General features: G+C 43.9%; 1 protein-coding gene across 2 annotated transcripts in view; it reads right to left on the minus strand.

Annotated features, from left to right (window-relative positions):
• Positions 1–15,242, minus strand: part of rer1 (retention in endoplasmic reticulum sorting receptor 1) — a 29,534-nt gene extending 14,292 nt beyond the window's left edge. The window contains exons 1-2 of one of the 2 annotated variants that reach the window (XM_067970237.1): positions 15,135–15,191; positions 3,357–3,395 (exon numbers count right to left, since the gene is read on the minus strand). The gene's annotated coding sequence lies outside the window, so the exon portion shown is untranslated. Of the gene's footprint in view, positions 1–3,356; positions 3,396–15,134 lie in introns of both variants that reach the window. The other variant, XM_067970236.1, reaches the window with a different exon arrangement.
• Between the last annotated feature and the right edge of the window lie 660 nt (positions 15,243–15,902).

Here is a 15,902-nt window from a genome sequence, read left to right on the forward strand (position 1 = left end):
ATAAAATATTACGGTGTACTTGTTTGAATTTTTACAGCCTGCCTGCATGCTGATCCGGCTGGAGCTCCGGATCAGGGACTGCTCAGAAAGCGCAAACTATGGGAGATTTTATGCTGACAAGATCGTACGAGGTTACATTGTCATGTGCCCGCGCTGAGAGTTCATGGGGAGACAGCACGCCTTTTTTTGCCAAATGCACAGTACTGCTTGGCCAAAGAACGATCAGATTTCATCTGAGGAAACACAATTGAAGGAGTTCAGCAATACAGCAGCATTGGTCAGCTAAAGGGTCTGTGCTGGTTTCATAGGAGGGAGGGCGGTTTAGCTATTTATCAACAACAACTTGCATTTGTACAGTGCCTTTAGCGTAGTAAAACGACCCAAGGTGCTTCACAGGAGCGATTATCAAACAAAATTTGACATCGAGGCACATAAGGAGATATTAGGACAGGTAACCTCTACCCCAGCAATGTGCCACGGGCCTTAATCTCATCAAAGCACCCGCTCCTGCACTGGTGAGGCACGTTCAGTTTCCCACACCAACCATTCTGCGGTCTCGGAGCGAAATCATTAATTTGTGCTAAATTAGCCGCAGTTCATTGCTGCGAGAAAGAAATGGATCGGGGTTGTCAAAGAATGTTATTTTCTTCTTTTCAGGGAACAGGCTGCAGCAGGGACTTGAACCCAGGGCAGCATTTAAAGCCAAAAAAAAATGGAGAATTAGGGGCAGGAACAAGTCCATAATGTGACAGGTAGGGAAACAGGAAGGGAACTGGACAGGCACAGGTAACCACATTCACAACATGGAGCAAGCAATTGATGCCCAAGTATTAATCAAAAGGGTGCCAGCCTTGGTCCAGTGGTAGCAAAACTTGAAATCAATCATACTATCTCCTACCCTAACTCATCCTCACTTCCCTCAGTCTTCCATTCTTCCTAGGTGTCAGCCGTGGCTCAGTGATAGCACTCACGCCTGAGTCGGACGGTTGTAGGTTCAAGGCTAACACTTCAGTGCAGTACTGAGGGAATGCTGCACTGTCGGAGGTGCCATCTTTCAGATGAGATGTTAAACGGAGGTTGTGTGCCCTCTCAGGGGGCTGTAAAAGATCGCACAGCACCATTTGAAGAAGAGCAGGGGAGTTCTCCCTGGTGTCCTGGCCAATATTTATCTCTCAACCAACATCACAAAAACAGGTTATCTGGTCATTATCCCATTGCTGTTTGTGGGATCTTACTGTGCGCAAATTGGCTGCCGCGTTTCCTACATCACAACAGTGACTACACTTCAAAAGATCTTCATTGGCTGTGAAGCACTTTGAAACGTCCTGAGGTTGTGAAAGGCGCTATATGAATGCAAGTTCTCTCTCTCTCTCAGATGTGGAAAATCAGGGCACAGAGTGTTAATAGCTGGGAACAAAACAACCTAAAATGACAGGCAAGAAAGAGGGCTCCTGGGGAAGTGAGAATTAGATGCATTAACTGAAAAAGAGAACAGAGTCAGATACTGCTCGAGTGAGAGAACGAACAAACTGAAAGGAAGGCTTGTAAAAAAGGTTGTGAGGAGCAGCGACAGTGCGAATCATACAAACAGAAAATAGCAGATCAAAAGGGGGTGGGGGGGGTGGGGGGGAGGGAAAGAGAGGAATTGTCACTGCTCTACTGAGGTAGAACTAAACTGCCCTGAATCTAGGAGAACATCCAGCAGCCTGACAGAAGAGTAGAGAGGGAAGGGGGCCGGCTAGAGAGATTGGGACGGGGAAGAAAAAGCGGATATCCCCAGGGTCAATTTTCCCATTTTCCCCGAGTAATGAGACATGAGACGGATACGGGAAAGAGAGGAGAAAGTGCAAAAGATCAGAACAGTGTTATTTCCTGACATCAATCATTTGCTTTAAAAGTAACACTGTCAACAATTTAAGAACAGAGATTCCCAACTATAAATAACACACGGGTGTTTCAGGAGAGTAGGACACACAATCAGTAAATGTGAAAGGATTAAACTATACAAAAGATACAAAAAAAGCACATGCTGAAAACACAGCATTTCCGGTTCTGACAGAACAAATTTCGGCAATGTTTGCAGAAATTCAACAAAACGGCTAATGAACTCAACGCGACACGACAGATGGAACACTCGCTCTGAAAACTTGTCAGCTATACAACGTACATTACCCGGCACACAGTGTCAACTGTGATAAGGAGCTCCATAGGATAATTAGCTAAGCCTTGTATCGCCCACACAGTTATAAAAAGCACAAGCCCCATCCAGTATGTAGCATTGGCTCTGCACACCAAGGGCACATAATGCAGCAAATCAAGTCCCAACAGATTCACCAGAATTATACCGGGGCTAAAAGCCAGATTGCATAGACTAGTATTCCCTTGAATATATGAGATTAAAGGGTGATCTAATTGAGGTGTTTAAGATGGTTTGATAGGGTAGATAGAGAGAAACTATTTCCTCTGGTGGGGGAGTCCAGAACAAGGGGGCGTAACCTTAAAATTAAATCTAGGCCGTTCAGGGGTGAAGTCAGAGAGCACTTCTTCACACAAAAGATTAGTGGAAATCTAGAACTCTGTCACCCTAAAAGCTGTTGAGGCTGGGGGTCAACTGAAAACTTCAAAACTGCGATTGATATATTTTGTTAGGCAAGGGTATTAAGGGTTACGGAACCAAGGTGGCTAAATGGAGTTGAGATGCAGATCAGCCATGATCTAATTGAATGGCGGTACAGGATCAAGGGGCTGAATAGCCTATTCCTGTTTCTATATTCCTAACTGTAAATCTTCCATTCGATTGGCAAGGAAACACCAAAGAGTAAAACGCCCTATATAATCCCAAATGCTGCTTAGAAGACAGCAAGACCCATACAATCCGTTTAAACCCCTATATGATCAATTTTAAGAATGCATGGAAAGGCAACTGATTTTTTTTTTAAAAACAGGAAATGCTGGAAATACAGCAGCATTGGTAAAGAGAAAGGACAGGTTTGGGTATTTCAGGTGTGTAACCTTCATCAGATGTGGATTTTTAATTGGATTAAAAGACATTTATATTGCTCCAGGCAATGTGCTAAGTCGGACGCACTGTGAATTCATGCAAGCTTCTCAGAACACTGGAAAGAAAATAATAAAGATGATGTGGCTGGAGGTTCGACAAACATTGCTGAATGTTCAAAAGGGGCACTGCTTGAAACATCCAAAAAGCTTGTCCGTTAATTGGGCATCAAGTTGAGGCCAAAGTACCTTGACTTCAGTGATTTCACTTGAATAACTTAAAACAGATTAAAACATCTGTGCTGGAGAGAAGGGGAGTTTGTGAAAATACAAAATTAGAATAAAACACTGATATCAACCTGTATTCTACTGGACCAGCTTTCTTCAGTAGTCACAGTCTGAAAACAAACAGAAATTATTATTCTACACACCCTCCTGCAAACATACCTGATGTGTGTCACTGTTGTTTAGCAACCATTTCATATTCTAAAAAGGCTGGATAAAGTGGTGATTAAGTGTGCAGCAGGGAATGGAGACACTAAACATATGAACCTGACATACTGCTGTTATATGGTGCACGAACTCCACGTACTGCTGTTATACGGTGCACGAACTCCACGTACTGCTGTTATACGGTGCACGAACTCCACGTACTGCTGTTATACGGTGCACAAACTCCACGTGCTGCTGTTATACGGTGCACAAACTCCACGTACTGCTGTTATACGGTGCACAAACCCCACACACTGCTGTTATACGGTGCACAAACCCCACACACTGCTGTTATACGGTGCACAAACCCCACGTACTGCTGCTATACGGTGCACAAACCCCACACACTGCTGTTATACGGTGCACAAACCCCACATACTGCTGCTATACGGTGCACAAACCCCACACACTGCTGTTATACGGTGCACAAACCCCACGTACTGCTGCTATACGGTGCACAAACCCCACGTCCCTTTGTACTCCAGCCCCCTTGAGATGAAGGCCAACATCCATTAGCCTTTTTGATTGCTTTTTGTACCTGTCTACTAGCTTTTAATGAATTGTGTACCAACCCCTAGATCATAGACAATTATAGCCCAAAAAGGGGGCCATTCAGCCTGTCATGTCTGTACCAGTTCTCTGAAAGAACTATCTACTTTTTCCCATTCCACTGCATTTTCCCAATACCCTTTCGATCTTTTTTGCCAAATGTTTATCTAGTTCCCTTTTAAAAGCACGAATAGATTCTGCTTCCACCACTAATTCTTTTAAGGTATTTCATGTCCTAACAACCCTGTGTGTAAAAGAAAATTCCCTTAACTTCTCCCTTTGTTCTTAATCTTAAATTTGTGTAAGACTACTTAGGGAGTTGTCAGCCTTGGCTCAGTGGTAGCACTCTCACCTCCAAGTCAGATGGTTCAACAGTGACTACACTTCAAAAGTACCTCATTGACTGTAAACCGCTTTGGGGCGTCCTGAAGTGGTGAAAGGTATTAGATAAATGCAAGTTCTTTCCTTCTGTGCCCTGTTCACTTAGTTACTACAAAATACTTTAAATCAGTACCACATGGGAGAAGACAGCATATTGTTTTATTCCATCCTTACACGGAGAGCTGGCATTTTGGTTCTGACTAGCAGCAACATCACAAAGAAGCTTCAGGTAGCACTGAACAGTATCGTTTTGGTCCTGGATACCAAACTGGCAGTTAATGGGATTTGTAAATTCAGTAATAGTACTCTTTATCCCTCCCCCAAGGAGTCTTATACAAGCTACAATGTTGGCTGACCTATTGGATCTCTCAATATTAAATGTAATTTGCATGTATTCTGTCCTGTTTCTACGTTTCTGTAAAACTCTGGAAAATGGATCTTACCATTCATTGTGTCCTTCCTGCCACAATTTGGTATCACCTGTAACTTCTGACACTGTACTCGCAGTACCTTCAGCTTTCTGAAGCCGTTAATAAATACTAACAGTCCAGAATTAATTACTGAGGCATTCTGTTGGTCACAGCCCCGTAGCCAAAACAAGCAGTTTTGTTGCAATTTACAGCTTCCTCAACAAAGTCAAAATATAACTGATATTGAATGGCAGCCAGTTAATATCTTATAGAATCATAAAATAGAATCATAGAATCTTACAGCACAGAACGAGCCCACTCATGTCTTTGAAAGAGCTATCCAATTTAGAATCATAGAAGTTACAACATGGAAACAGGCCCTTCGGCCCAACATGTCCATGTCGCCCAGTTTATACCACTAAGCTAGTCCCAATTGCCTGCACTTGGCCCATATCCCTCTATACCCATCTTACCCATGTAACTGTCCAAATGCTTTTTAAAAGACAAAATTGTACCCGCCTCTACTACTGCCTCTGGCAGCTCGTTCCAGACACTCACCACCCTTTGAGTGAAAAAATTGCCCCTCTGGACCCTTTTGTATCTCTCCCCTCTCACCTTAAATCTGTGCCCCCTCGTTATAGACTCCCCTACCTTTGGGAAAAGATTTTGACTATCGACCTTATCTATGCCCCTCATTATTTTATAGACTTCTATAAGATCACCCCTTAGTCCCACATCCCAGTTTTTTCCCCATAACCCTGCAAATTAGTCCTCTAAGTACATGTGCAATTGCTTTTCGAAAGTTCCTATGGAATCTGCTTCCACCACCATTACAGGTATTGTGTTCCAGATCTTAACAACCCTCTGTGTGAAAACATTTCTCCTCACTTCCCCTCTAGTTCTACTTATTTTAAATCTATGACCTCTGGTTACCGATCCACTTGCCAGAGGAAACGATTTCTCCCTACTTGCTCTATCAAAACCCCTCATAATTTTTGAATACCTCTATTAGGATCTCCCCTTGACCATGGAGGTTAATGGGTGCCCAGGAGTGATTCCAAGGCAGCAATCTTATTGAATGGTACACAAGATTATAAACTATGACAGCAAAGATTAGCAATTCGCATCCCGACAAGATTACCACCAGTCCCCAAGTGTTATTTCATAATAAATATACAAGCATATCCCCATGGCATTGTGTCAGAGGCATGATTGAGATGTTTAACTGCAAACCCGTCCTGTCAAGGCCTAATGCCGTGCAGGGGAAAGTGGTCTAAACAGGTCCTAAGATCAGTTAACATAAAAAATGGGAGCAGGAGTAGGCCATATGGCCCCTCAAGCCTGCTCCACCATTCATTAAGATCTCGGCTGATCTTCGGCCTCAACTCCGCTTTCCTGCCCAATCCCCATATCCCTTGATTCCCTTACAGTCCAAAAATGTATCGATCTCAGGCTTGAATGTACTCAACGACTGAGCATCCACAGCCCTCTGGGGTAGAGAATTCCAAAGATTCATGACCCTCTGAGTGAAGAAATTCCTCCTCATCTCAGTCCTAAATGTCCGGCCCCTTATCCTGAGACTATGTCCCCTAGTTCTAGACTCTCCAGCCAGAGGAATCATCCTCTCAGGATCTACCCTGTCAAGCCCTCTTAGAATCTTATATGTTTCAAAGAGATCACCTCTCATTCTTCTAAACTCCAGAGAGTATAGGCCCATTCTACTCAATCTTTCCTCATAGGACAACCCTCTCAACCCAGGAATCAATCTAGTGAATTTTCGTTGCACCGCCTCCGAGGCAACTATATCCTTCCTTAGGTAAGGAGACCAGAACTGTACACAGTACTCCAGGTGAGGTCTCACCAAAGCCCTGTAGTTTCAGCAAGGCTTCCTTACTCTTGTACTCAAACCCCCTTGCAATAAAGGCCAACATACCATTTGCCTTCCTAATTGCTTGCCGTACCTGCATGTTAATTTTGTGTTTCACGTACAAGGGCACCCAAATCCCTCTAAACACCAACATTTAATAGTTTCTCACCATTTAAAAAATATTCTGTTTTTCTAACCAACGTGAATAACCTCACATTTCTCCACATTATACTCCATCTGCCACCTTCTTGCCGACTCACTTAACCTGTTGATATCCCTCTGCAGACTCTTTGCATCCTCATCACAGCTTACTTTCCCACCTAGCTTTGTATCATCAGCAAACTTGGATACATTACACTCGGTCCTTTCATCCAAGTCATTAATATATATTGTAAACAGCTGAGGCCCAAGCACTGATCCTTGCGGCACCCCACTAGTTACAACCTGCCAACCCGAAGATGACCCTTTATCCTTACTCTCTGTTTTCTGTCCGTTAACCAATCCTCGATCCATGCTAATATATTACCCCCAATCCCATGAGCCCTAATCTTGTGTAACAACCTCTTATGTGGGACCTTATCGAATGCCTTTTGAAAATCCAAATATACTACATCCACTGGTTCCCTCTTATCTACCCTGCTCATTACACCCTCAAAAAACTAATAGATTTGTCAAACACAATTTCCCTTTCATAAAACCGTGTTGACTCTGCCTAATCATATTATGATTTTCTAAGTGCCCTGTTATTACATCCTTGAGAATAGATTCTAGCATTTTCCCTACTACTGATGTCAGGCTAACTGGCATGTAATTCCCTGTTTTCTCTCTCCCTCCTTTCTTGAATAGCGGGGTTACATTTGCTACCTTCCAATCCATGGGGACCGTTCTAGAATCTAGGGAATTCTGGAAGATCAAAACCAATGCATCCACTATCTCTGCAGCCACCTCTTAAAATTCTAGGATGTAGGTCATCAGGTCCAGGGGATTTGTCAGCTTTTAATCCCACTCATTTTTCTAAAACTTTTTCTTTACTAATCTTAATTACTTTAAGTTCCTCCTCATCATTAGACCCTTGGTTCCCCACTATTTCCGGTATGTTTTTTTGTGCCTTCTACTGCGAAGACAGATATAAAATATTTGTTTAACGTCTCTGTCGTTTCCTTATTCCCCATTATAACTTCTCCTGTCTCTGCCTCTAAGGGATCCACGTTTAGTTTTGCTAATATCTTCTTTTTTATATACTTGTAGAAGCTCTTGCAATCTGTTTTTATATTTCTTGCTAGTTTACTCTCATATTCAATTTTCTCCCTCTATCAATTTCTTGGTTATCCTTTGCTGATTTCTAAAACCCTCCCAATCCTCAGGCTTACTACACTTTTTGGCAACATTGTCAGCCTCTTTTAATCTAATACTATCCTTAACTTCTCTAGTTAGCTACAGTTGGATCACTTTTCCTGTGGAGTTTTTATTCCTCAAGGGTATGTATATGTACATTCATTGGGAATTATGAATGATTTCTTTAAATGTTCGCCGTTGCTTATCTACGGTCAGATCTTTTAATCTAATTTCCCAATCTACCGCAGCCAACTCGCCCCTCATACCTACATAATTGCCCTTGTTTAAATTTAAGACCCTAGTTTCAGACTTAACTACATCACTCTCAAACTCAATATGAAATTCTATCATATTATGATCACTCTTCCCCCGAGGATCCTTTATTTAAGATTACTAATTAATCCTGTCTCATTACACAATACTAGATCTAAAACGGCCTGTTCCCTAGTTGGTTCCTCAACATATTGTTCTAAAAAACTGTCTCGGATGTAATCCAGGAACTCATCCTCCAAACTACTTTTGCCAATTTGGATTGCCCAGTCTATATGAAGATTAAAGTCCCCCATGATTATTGCGTTACCCTTGTTACATGTCCTCTAATTTCCTGATTTATACTCTGTCCAAAACTATAACGACTGTTAAGGGGCCTAAAAACTACTCCCACCAGTGTTTTCTGCCCCTTGCTATTTCTTAGCTCTATCCAGACTGATTCTGCATCTTGATTTTCTGAGCTAAGATCTTTTCTCACCACTGCCTTTACCTTATCCTTTGTTATCAGAGCAACCCTCCTCCCCCCCACCCACCCCACCTTTCCATTTGGCCTATCTTTTCTAAAAGTCAAGTACCCTGGAATATTTAGTTCCCAATCTTGGTCACCCTGCAACCACGTCTCAGTAATGGTTACTAGATCAAACCCATTTATCTCTATTTGTGCTATTAATTCATCTATCTTGTTACGAATGCCTCGTGCATTCAGATACATTGCCTTTAATTTTAACTTTTTACTTTTTTTCCCCTGATGTGACCTTAGTCATGAATGCCTTATTGTTAAACTCTCTGTCCGTTCCTGACACACACTGCTTGTTTTTACCCAAGTCGTTACTCTGCTCTACAGCCTTGACTTTTCTTTTTATATTGATAAAATTACCCTTTCTTGAACGCCCCCCCACCCCATTAGTTTAAAGCCCTATCTACCGCTCTCGTTATTCAATTCGCCAGGACACTGGTCCCAGCCCAGTTTAAGTGGAGCCCGTCCCAACGGAACAGCTACCCCCTTCCCCAGTACTGGTGCCAGTGCCCCATGAATTGAAACCCCTGCTTCCCACACCACTCTTTCAGCCATGTATTTAACCATCTAATCTGTTTGTCCATATGCCAATTTGCACATGGCTCAGGTAGCAATCCAGAGATTATTACCTTTGAGGTTCTGCTTTTTAATTTGGTCCCTAGCTCCTCAACCTCCCTCAGCAGAACCTCATTCCTAGTTCTACCTATGTCGTTGGTTCCTACATGGACCACGACAACTGGATCCTCCCCATCATGCTCCAAGTTCTTTTCCAGCCGCGAGGAGGCATCCTTAACCCTGGCACCGGGCAGGCAACACAGCCTTCCGATCTCCCGATCGTGGCTGCAGAGAATAGTATCTATCCCCCTGATTATACCATCCCCTACTACCACATTCCTTTTTACTCCCCCCACTTGAATCGCCTCCTGTAACATGGTGCCGTAGTCAGTTTGCCCATCCTACCTCCAGTCTTTGTTCTCATCCATACAGGTAGCAAGTACCTCGTACCTGTTGGACAAGGGCAAAGGCTGAGGCTCCTCCATCACTGCATCCTATGTGCCCATACCTGCCTGTCTTGCAGTCACATTCTCCTGTCCCTGACCACTGACCAAATCTAAACTACTACCTAACCTAAGGGGTGTGACTGCCTCCTGGATCAAAGTGTTCAGATAACTCTTCCCCCTCCATGATTCATCACAATGTCTGCAGCTCAGACTCCAGTTCAACAACTCTGAGCTGTAGTTCCTCAAGTTGCAGACACTTACCGCAGATGTGGTTGCTTGGGATCTCGCTGCTCGCCACAAACTCCCACATGCTGAAGTTATGACACACCACCTTCCCTATCTAACCTTGTTTTATATATTTAATTAGTTAAAGTTTTTATTCACTTGATTATTTTTAGTTTTATTAACTAATTAGTTTATCTAGTTTAAGTTATTAATTTAATAAAGTAAAAGCAAGTTATAGTTACGGTTTAATTGGTGCTAATGAGGGATGTTTGGCAAACTCCTCTCACCGATAGAAACTAACCATGAATTATTCCATTCTTTTATGTACTTTGGACACTTTGAAGTGTGAAGGTCACTCTCAAACTTTTATACAATTAAATAACATGCAGTTGGTTAATTATAAGAAACAAAAACTTGCACTTATATAGCGTCTTTCATGACCTCAAGACGTCCCAAAGTGCTTTACAGCCAATGAAGTACTTTTGAAATATAGTCGCTGTTGTAATGAAGGAAACACGGCAGCCAATTTGTGAACAGCAAGGTCCCAAAAACAGCAATGAGATAAATGACAAGATAATCTATTTTAGTGATGTTGGTTTAGAGATAAATATTGGCCAGGGTGCTGAGAGAACTACCCTGTTCTTCTTCAAAATAATGCAACAGGGTCTTTTACATCCACCCGAGGGGGCAGACTGGACCTCGGTTTAATGTCTCATCCAAAAGACGGCACCTCTGACAGTGCAGTACTTCCTCATTACTGCACTGGAGTATCAGCCTGGATTTTGTGTTCCAGTCTCTCGAGTGGGACTTGAACCCACAACCTTCTGACTCAGAGGTGAGTGTGCTACCACTACTTGTTAATTTTATTTATTTATACTTGTCTGCTGAAAGTGTCACGTGGGACATTAGCAGTCAGGACATCATTGCAATTGATAAGTGATGGTCATAGAATCATAGAAAACTTACGGCACAGAAGGAGGCCATTCGGCCCATCGTGTCCGCGCTGGCCAAAAGTGAGCCACCCAGCCTAATCCCACTTTCCAGCACTTAGTCCGTAGCCTTGTAGGTCACAGCACTCCATGGTGTTTGTGTGCTTTAAGATTCGAGCAGTCCAGTTTCTTAGTGAGCCCATTATGACAGATATGTTATTTCTTCCACATCTCCCCTGCCACTTTAGATATTGCTACCAATATCTTCCAATAACAAAAACAATAGTAGAAACACCTAATCCCAGTACAAGACCCTGTCTGCCTGTTCAGGTGGATGTTATAGTTCAATGACATCATGACCACTAGTGCACAAATGTTCCCCAACATCCACCCTGTCAGTGACTGCTAATTAGCAGATCATGTGCAGCCCCTGCCTACTGGACACACTGCATCAAGAAGCACTCCTACATTTACTCCATCAATCTACTGTCCTTCCTGACATTTCACCACCCATATTCCACTTTAAAAAGCATATAGATAAAAAGATCCAATCCAATTCAGGGCAATTAAAGTTATCCATAATAAGTACTCTGCGCTTTCCAGACAGATTCCTTACTTTGAATAATTCCATACTAACGTCTTCCTTTTTCCCTGGTCTGCTATAGCAATCCCCATTCATTAACTGCCTTCACTTGGTGTCAGACATTTCCACCCAAGGTGCCTCAGATAAGTCAGATTCACTCTTGCTCGCAACCATTTTCTTTTTTGTAGTGGATGGCAGGTAAGCAGGCAAAGCACTTTCATAGAACCTTACCATATCCACACATCATCAATGTGCTTCACATCCAAAAAATTACTCAGAAGTGCAGACAATGATCTGTAGGCAAACTCAGTAGTCAAAAGGAGCAAATGACATAAATGGCCAGTTAATCTGTTCTTAGGGTGTTGGTTGAGGAAGGATTGTTGACCAGATCAGTAGAAGTCCCTGGGTTTTTTTTCAAACATCGATACAGGGTCTTTAAACAACAGACAACACCAACGTACTGCAAAGACTAAGAAGAACTTAAAAGGTCTTAAGAGATTTAGGAGAAAGCAGAAGAAACTTTGTGGAGTGCACTACTGGAGTTGGTGAGTGAAGCAGGGACCATGTCAACATTTAAGAATAGATTAGATAGATTGTTGAAGAAAAGGGGGATAAAGGGATATAGGAACAGAGCAGGGACATGGGATTAGAACTACTGCTCATGGAGGTTAAACACCAACACGGGCTGGTTGGGCCGAACGGCCTGTTTTCAGGTTGTAATTATATGTAATCTTACCTTGTTCCAGATTCTCACAACTTGAGTAATCTTATAATTATTTAACAAAAATTCTTAATTTTAAATTCAGGAAAGTAGAGGCATACAAGTTTGCTATAATAAATTTAACTTTAGGCAGTGGGCAGGGGAGTGAGATTCCTAGAGTTTCCTTTCAAAGCTTGTCTTGAATTACCTAAAATACTGCAGTAAAAAAAAATCAGCAGCGATATTCTTAACTGCTGTTACTGAGTATGTGAAGTTAGCACATTCTGAGTTTCACTGAGAAATCACAATGTGTTCAAGATATGGCAATGGTTTTATGGCTTTAAACCTTTAACCATACACTTGGAGTGTCAGTTGTATCAGCTGGTGTTAATTCAGTCCAGATTGCTTCTGTGCGCCCACAGCTCAAAGCTGTTAAAAGGCCACACAGAGACCCACCAGGAGTTTAACACTTTCAAAAATGGAAAAAGAATTCAATGTTTAGAAAATGCTCAGTACAGATTCAACACAGTGGAGCAATTTACTTTTCTCTTTCATCCTCCCTCTGCTGAAGGCACTGGCTCACGCTGGGGTACCATTCCAACAGGGAACCACTGGATAACAATCAAGAGCTGGAGCCCTGAATGATCTTTCTCTCTCTAGCTCAGGGCACCGTCAATTGTAGTGTCCTAACCACTGCCTTGGCTGAGAGCAACTAATTCAGCACAGACCAGTGATCTAACCCGGTATTCTCTAGTCTGTGGCTCAGTTATGTGGTGTATTTACCAACAGCCATTGAAGAGCTAGGAATGCTTTGGCTTTTGTAATGGCATTTGCCAATATCCTAATTTCTGTGGTACCAGATCCACAAAGACTTATTGATCATAAATTACTAGATAAAGAGACGAGCGTATATTCTCAACTGAGCATCCGCTATTGCAAACTTAACTACATTCCTTCACAGAGATTGCAAGTCAGACACAACACGAAGGGAAATTTTTGGTGCAAGATAACTCCCAAAAAGTTGTTGAGGCTGGGGATGATTTGAAAATTTCACAACTGAGATTGATAGATTTTTGTTAGGCAAGGGTTACGGAACCAAGGCGGGTAGATGGAGTTACGATACAGATCAGCCATAATGTAATTGAACGGCAGAACAGACTCGAGGGGCTCAATAGAAACATAGAAAATAAGAGCAGGAGTCGGCCATTCGGCCCTTCGAGCCTGCTCCACCATTCAATATGATCATGGCTAATCCTCGATCTCAATACCATATTCCCGCTCTCTCCCCATACCCTTTGATGCCTTTTGTGTCTAGAAATCTATCCAGCTCCTTCTTAAATATATTCAGTGACTTGGCCTCCACAGTCTTCTGTGGTAGAGAATTCCACAGGTTCACATCCTCTGATTGAAGAAATTTCTCCTCATCTCAGTCCTAAATGTTCTACCCCGTATCCTGAGACTGTGACCCTTGGTTCTGGACCCCTCCAGCCAGGGGAAACATCCTCCCTACATCCAGTCTGTCTAGCCCTGTCAGAATTTTATATGGCCTCCTCCTGTTCCAATGTTCCCACAATGATATCACTGCAGTATGACATCACTCAGGAGGCTGTGGACAGTCTCACAACCAGTGGAAGTTCCTTATGTCACAATCAACAAATGCACCCAGCCTGCCTCTAACAGCAGCAAAAAAAAAGGAAACAAGGGAGGACTGAAACACATCACATATCTCTAGAACAAGCAGCAAAATGCCCCACCCCCACAGATAGTAAAAATAGAAAATATATTTCAGACAGTAAACCAGACTGCCGCAAGGGCAATTAATACTTTTCTCGAGATTATAACATCCATTTTTACAGCTCTTTAATCCATATATATATTGACCCTGAACTGGTTACTGAAGAGTTAGTGTCACAGTGACTATGAGGTCAAATGAAACTATTGGTAACAAGAGGTTCCCACCTCATTGCCCTTGCCAGCACTGCTCAAGATCGTGGGAGAGCAATACGGTGACCCTCTCTGAAAACTGGGTGATTAGACTATCAGACAGTAACAAATTGGTTCATATTTATAATATGTTTCCTTAAATACCAAAGTTACTACAGCTCTGCCTTTCTCTGAAACTGAAACCTAAAGATTCAAGACACCACAAAGGAAACACCTGCCGTCTGCAAGCCTATAACCATAGCCTCTCTGCCTGAGGCCTTTACCTCTGGAGAAGGTGAGAGTTTAAATATTGAGGCACCAAATGGCAGCAACGTGGCTCGACTGACAGCACTGAGAAAGACAGGCTGAGGAGATGACCCAGACAGGCGCTGGCCCCGCGGCGCATCATGGGAATTGTAGTCCCCCCGCCCACTCCCCCCCATAAACATTTGCACACCGGGAACTACAACCCCCGCAGTGCAACGCGCGGGATTCACCCTCGCGTCCAAAAGTCGGCACAGTCGAATTTAAAGCTGAAAGAAGAAAGAACCGCAGCGTAAAAGTCCAACTCTCAGCCAATACTGTCGGCAGCTTTGATGGACGGGAGAGAGAGAGAGGGGGAAAAAAAAAATCTCCGCGGCCTGCAGGCGCCCCAGTGCACGCCGGGACTTGGTGTCCGCCTGTGACGTCACGTCGCAAGCCACGCAGGTGCCGGTCGCGCAATAAAACTACAAGAGCCGGCATGCACCGCGCCCTCGCCGGTAACGTCCGGTCCGTCAAAAGGCCGTGGCGTTTACCCTGAGGTGGGTGGGGGGGAAAAAAAGCGCTGCGGGAGAACAAAAGGAAAGAAGGCGGCCGAGGCGCTCCCATCCGAGTTACGGTATTTTCGGCGTGTTTTGTCCGGTTGAGGCGGTCACTGCCGCTCCCCCCCGCGCCCACATCCCCGGCCTCTCACCTGAAGCAGCACACTCGCTCGCTGCGGCCTCCACTCCCCGACTGAACACGTCACTGCGGCCTCGTTCCCGCTCCCGGCCCAGACCCGGCTGGCCCCACCCCGCAGTCATCGAGCGGCTTCTCATCGACTGTGCGGCGCTCCGTCGCCCATGTGGCCACGTGGTCTTCACTTGTCAATCACAAGTTCCAAAAAAACTTCCACCCTGGACCATTTCCCCAGGGAGACACTGAGGCTGATTCCAAACCCCACCTAAGCACATGGGGGTGGGTGGGGGGGCTGTGCTTCTCTGAGAGGGAACAGTTACATTTTTTTAACACTAAAATAAATGATTCTCATTCTTAATTAACTCATAAAGAGTTGTTGTGGGCTATCCACAGGTCCGGGTTGCTGGCGGTCCGTGGAGTGGGGTGGGGTGGGGGCGGTCGCTCGGCCTGTCTGCCTCTCTTTCGAGGGTCGCTCCGCACCCGGGTGGCCCTGGAGACGGAGCACGCGGTGTCCGCCGGAACGCTCGAGGCTTTCCGCGACCGCTGGGCACCGCAGGGGCTGGAATGCATCCTGGACGAGGAGAATAAAATTTTAATTTGAAAACTTGGTTTTGGTTTGTTTGGTTTTTAGTTTTTTAAGCACACCCCACACCCCCCCCCCCCACCTTCTTATAAAAGGGGGGCCTAATTTGGTAATTTGGAAAGATAAAATAGAAAAAAAAAGAGTTGTTGTGGCCAATGACTGGAGGGAAGTGTTCCCCAGGGGTCGACATTAGCACCACTG

The sequence above is a fragment of the Heptranchias perlo genome, chromosome 32 (genome assembly GCF_035084215.1).
Source record: "Heptranchias perlo isolate sHepPer1 chromosome 32, sHepPer1.hap1, whole genome shotgun sequence".
In the NCBI taxonomy this organism is placed as follows: Eukaryota; Metazoa; Chordata; class Chondrichthyes; order Hexanchiformes; family Hexanchidae; genus Heptranchias; species Heptranchias perlo.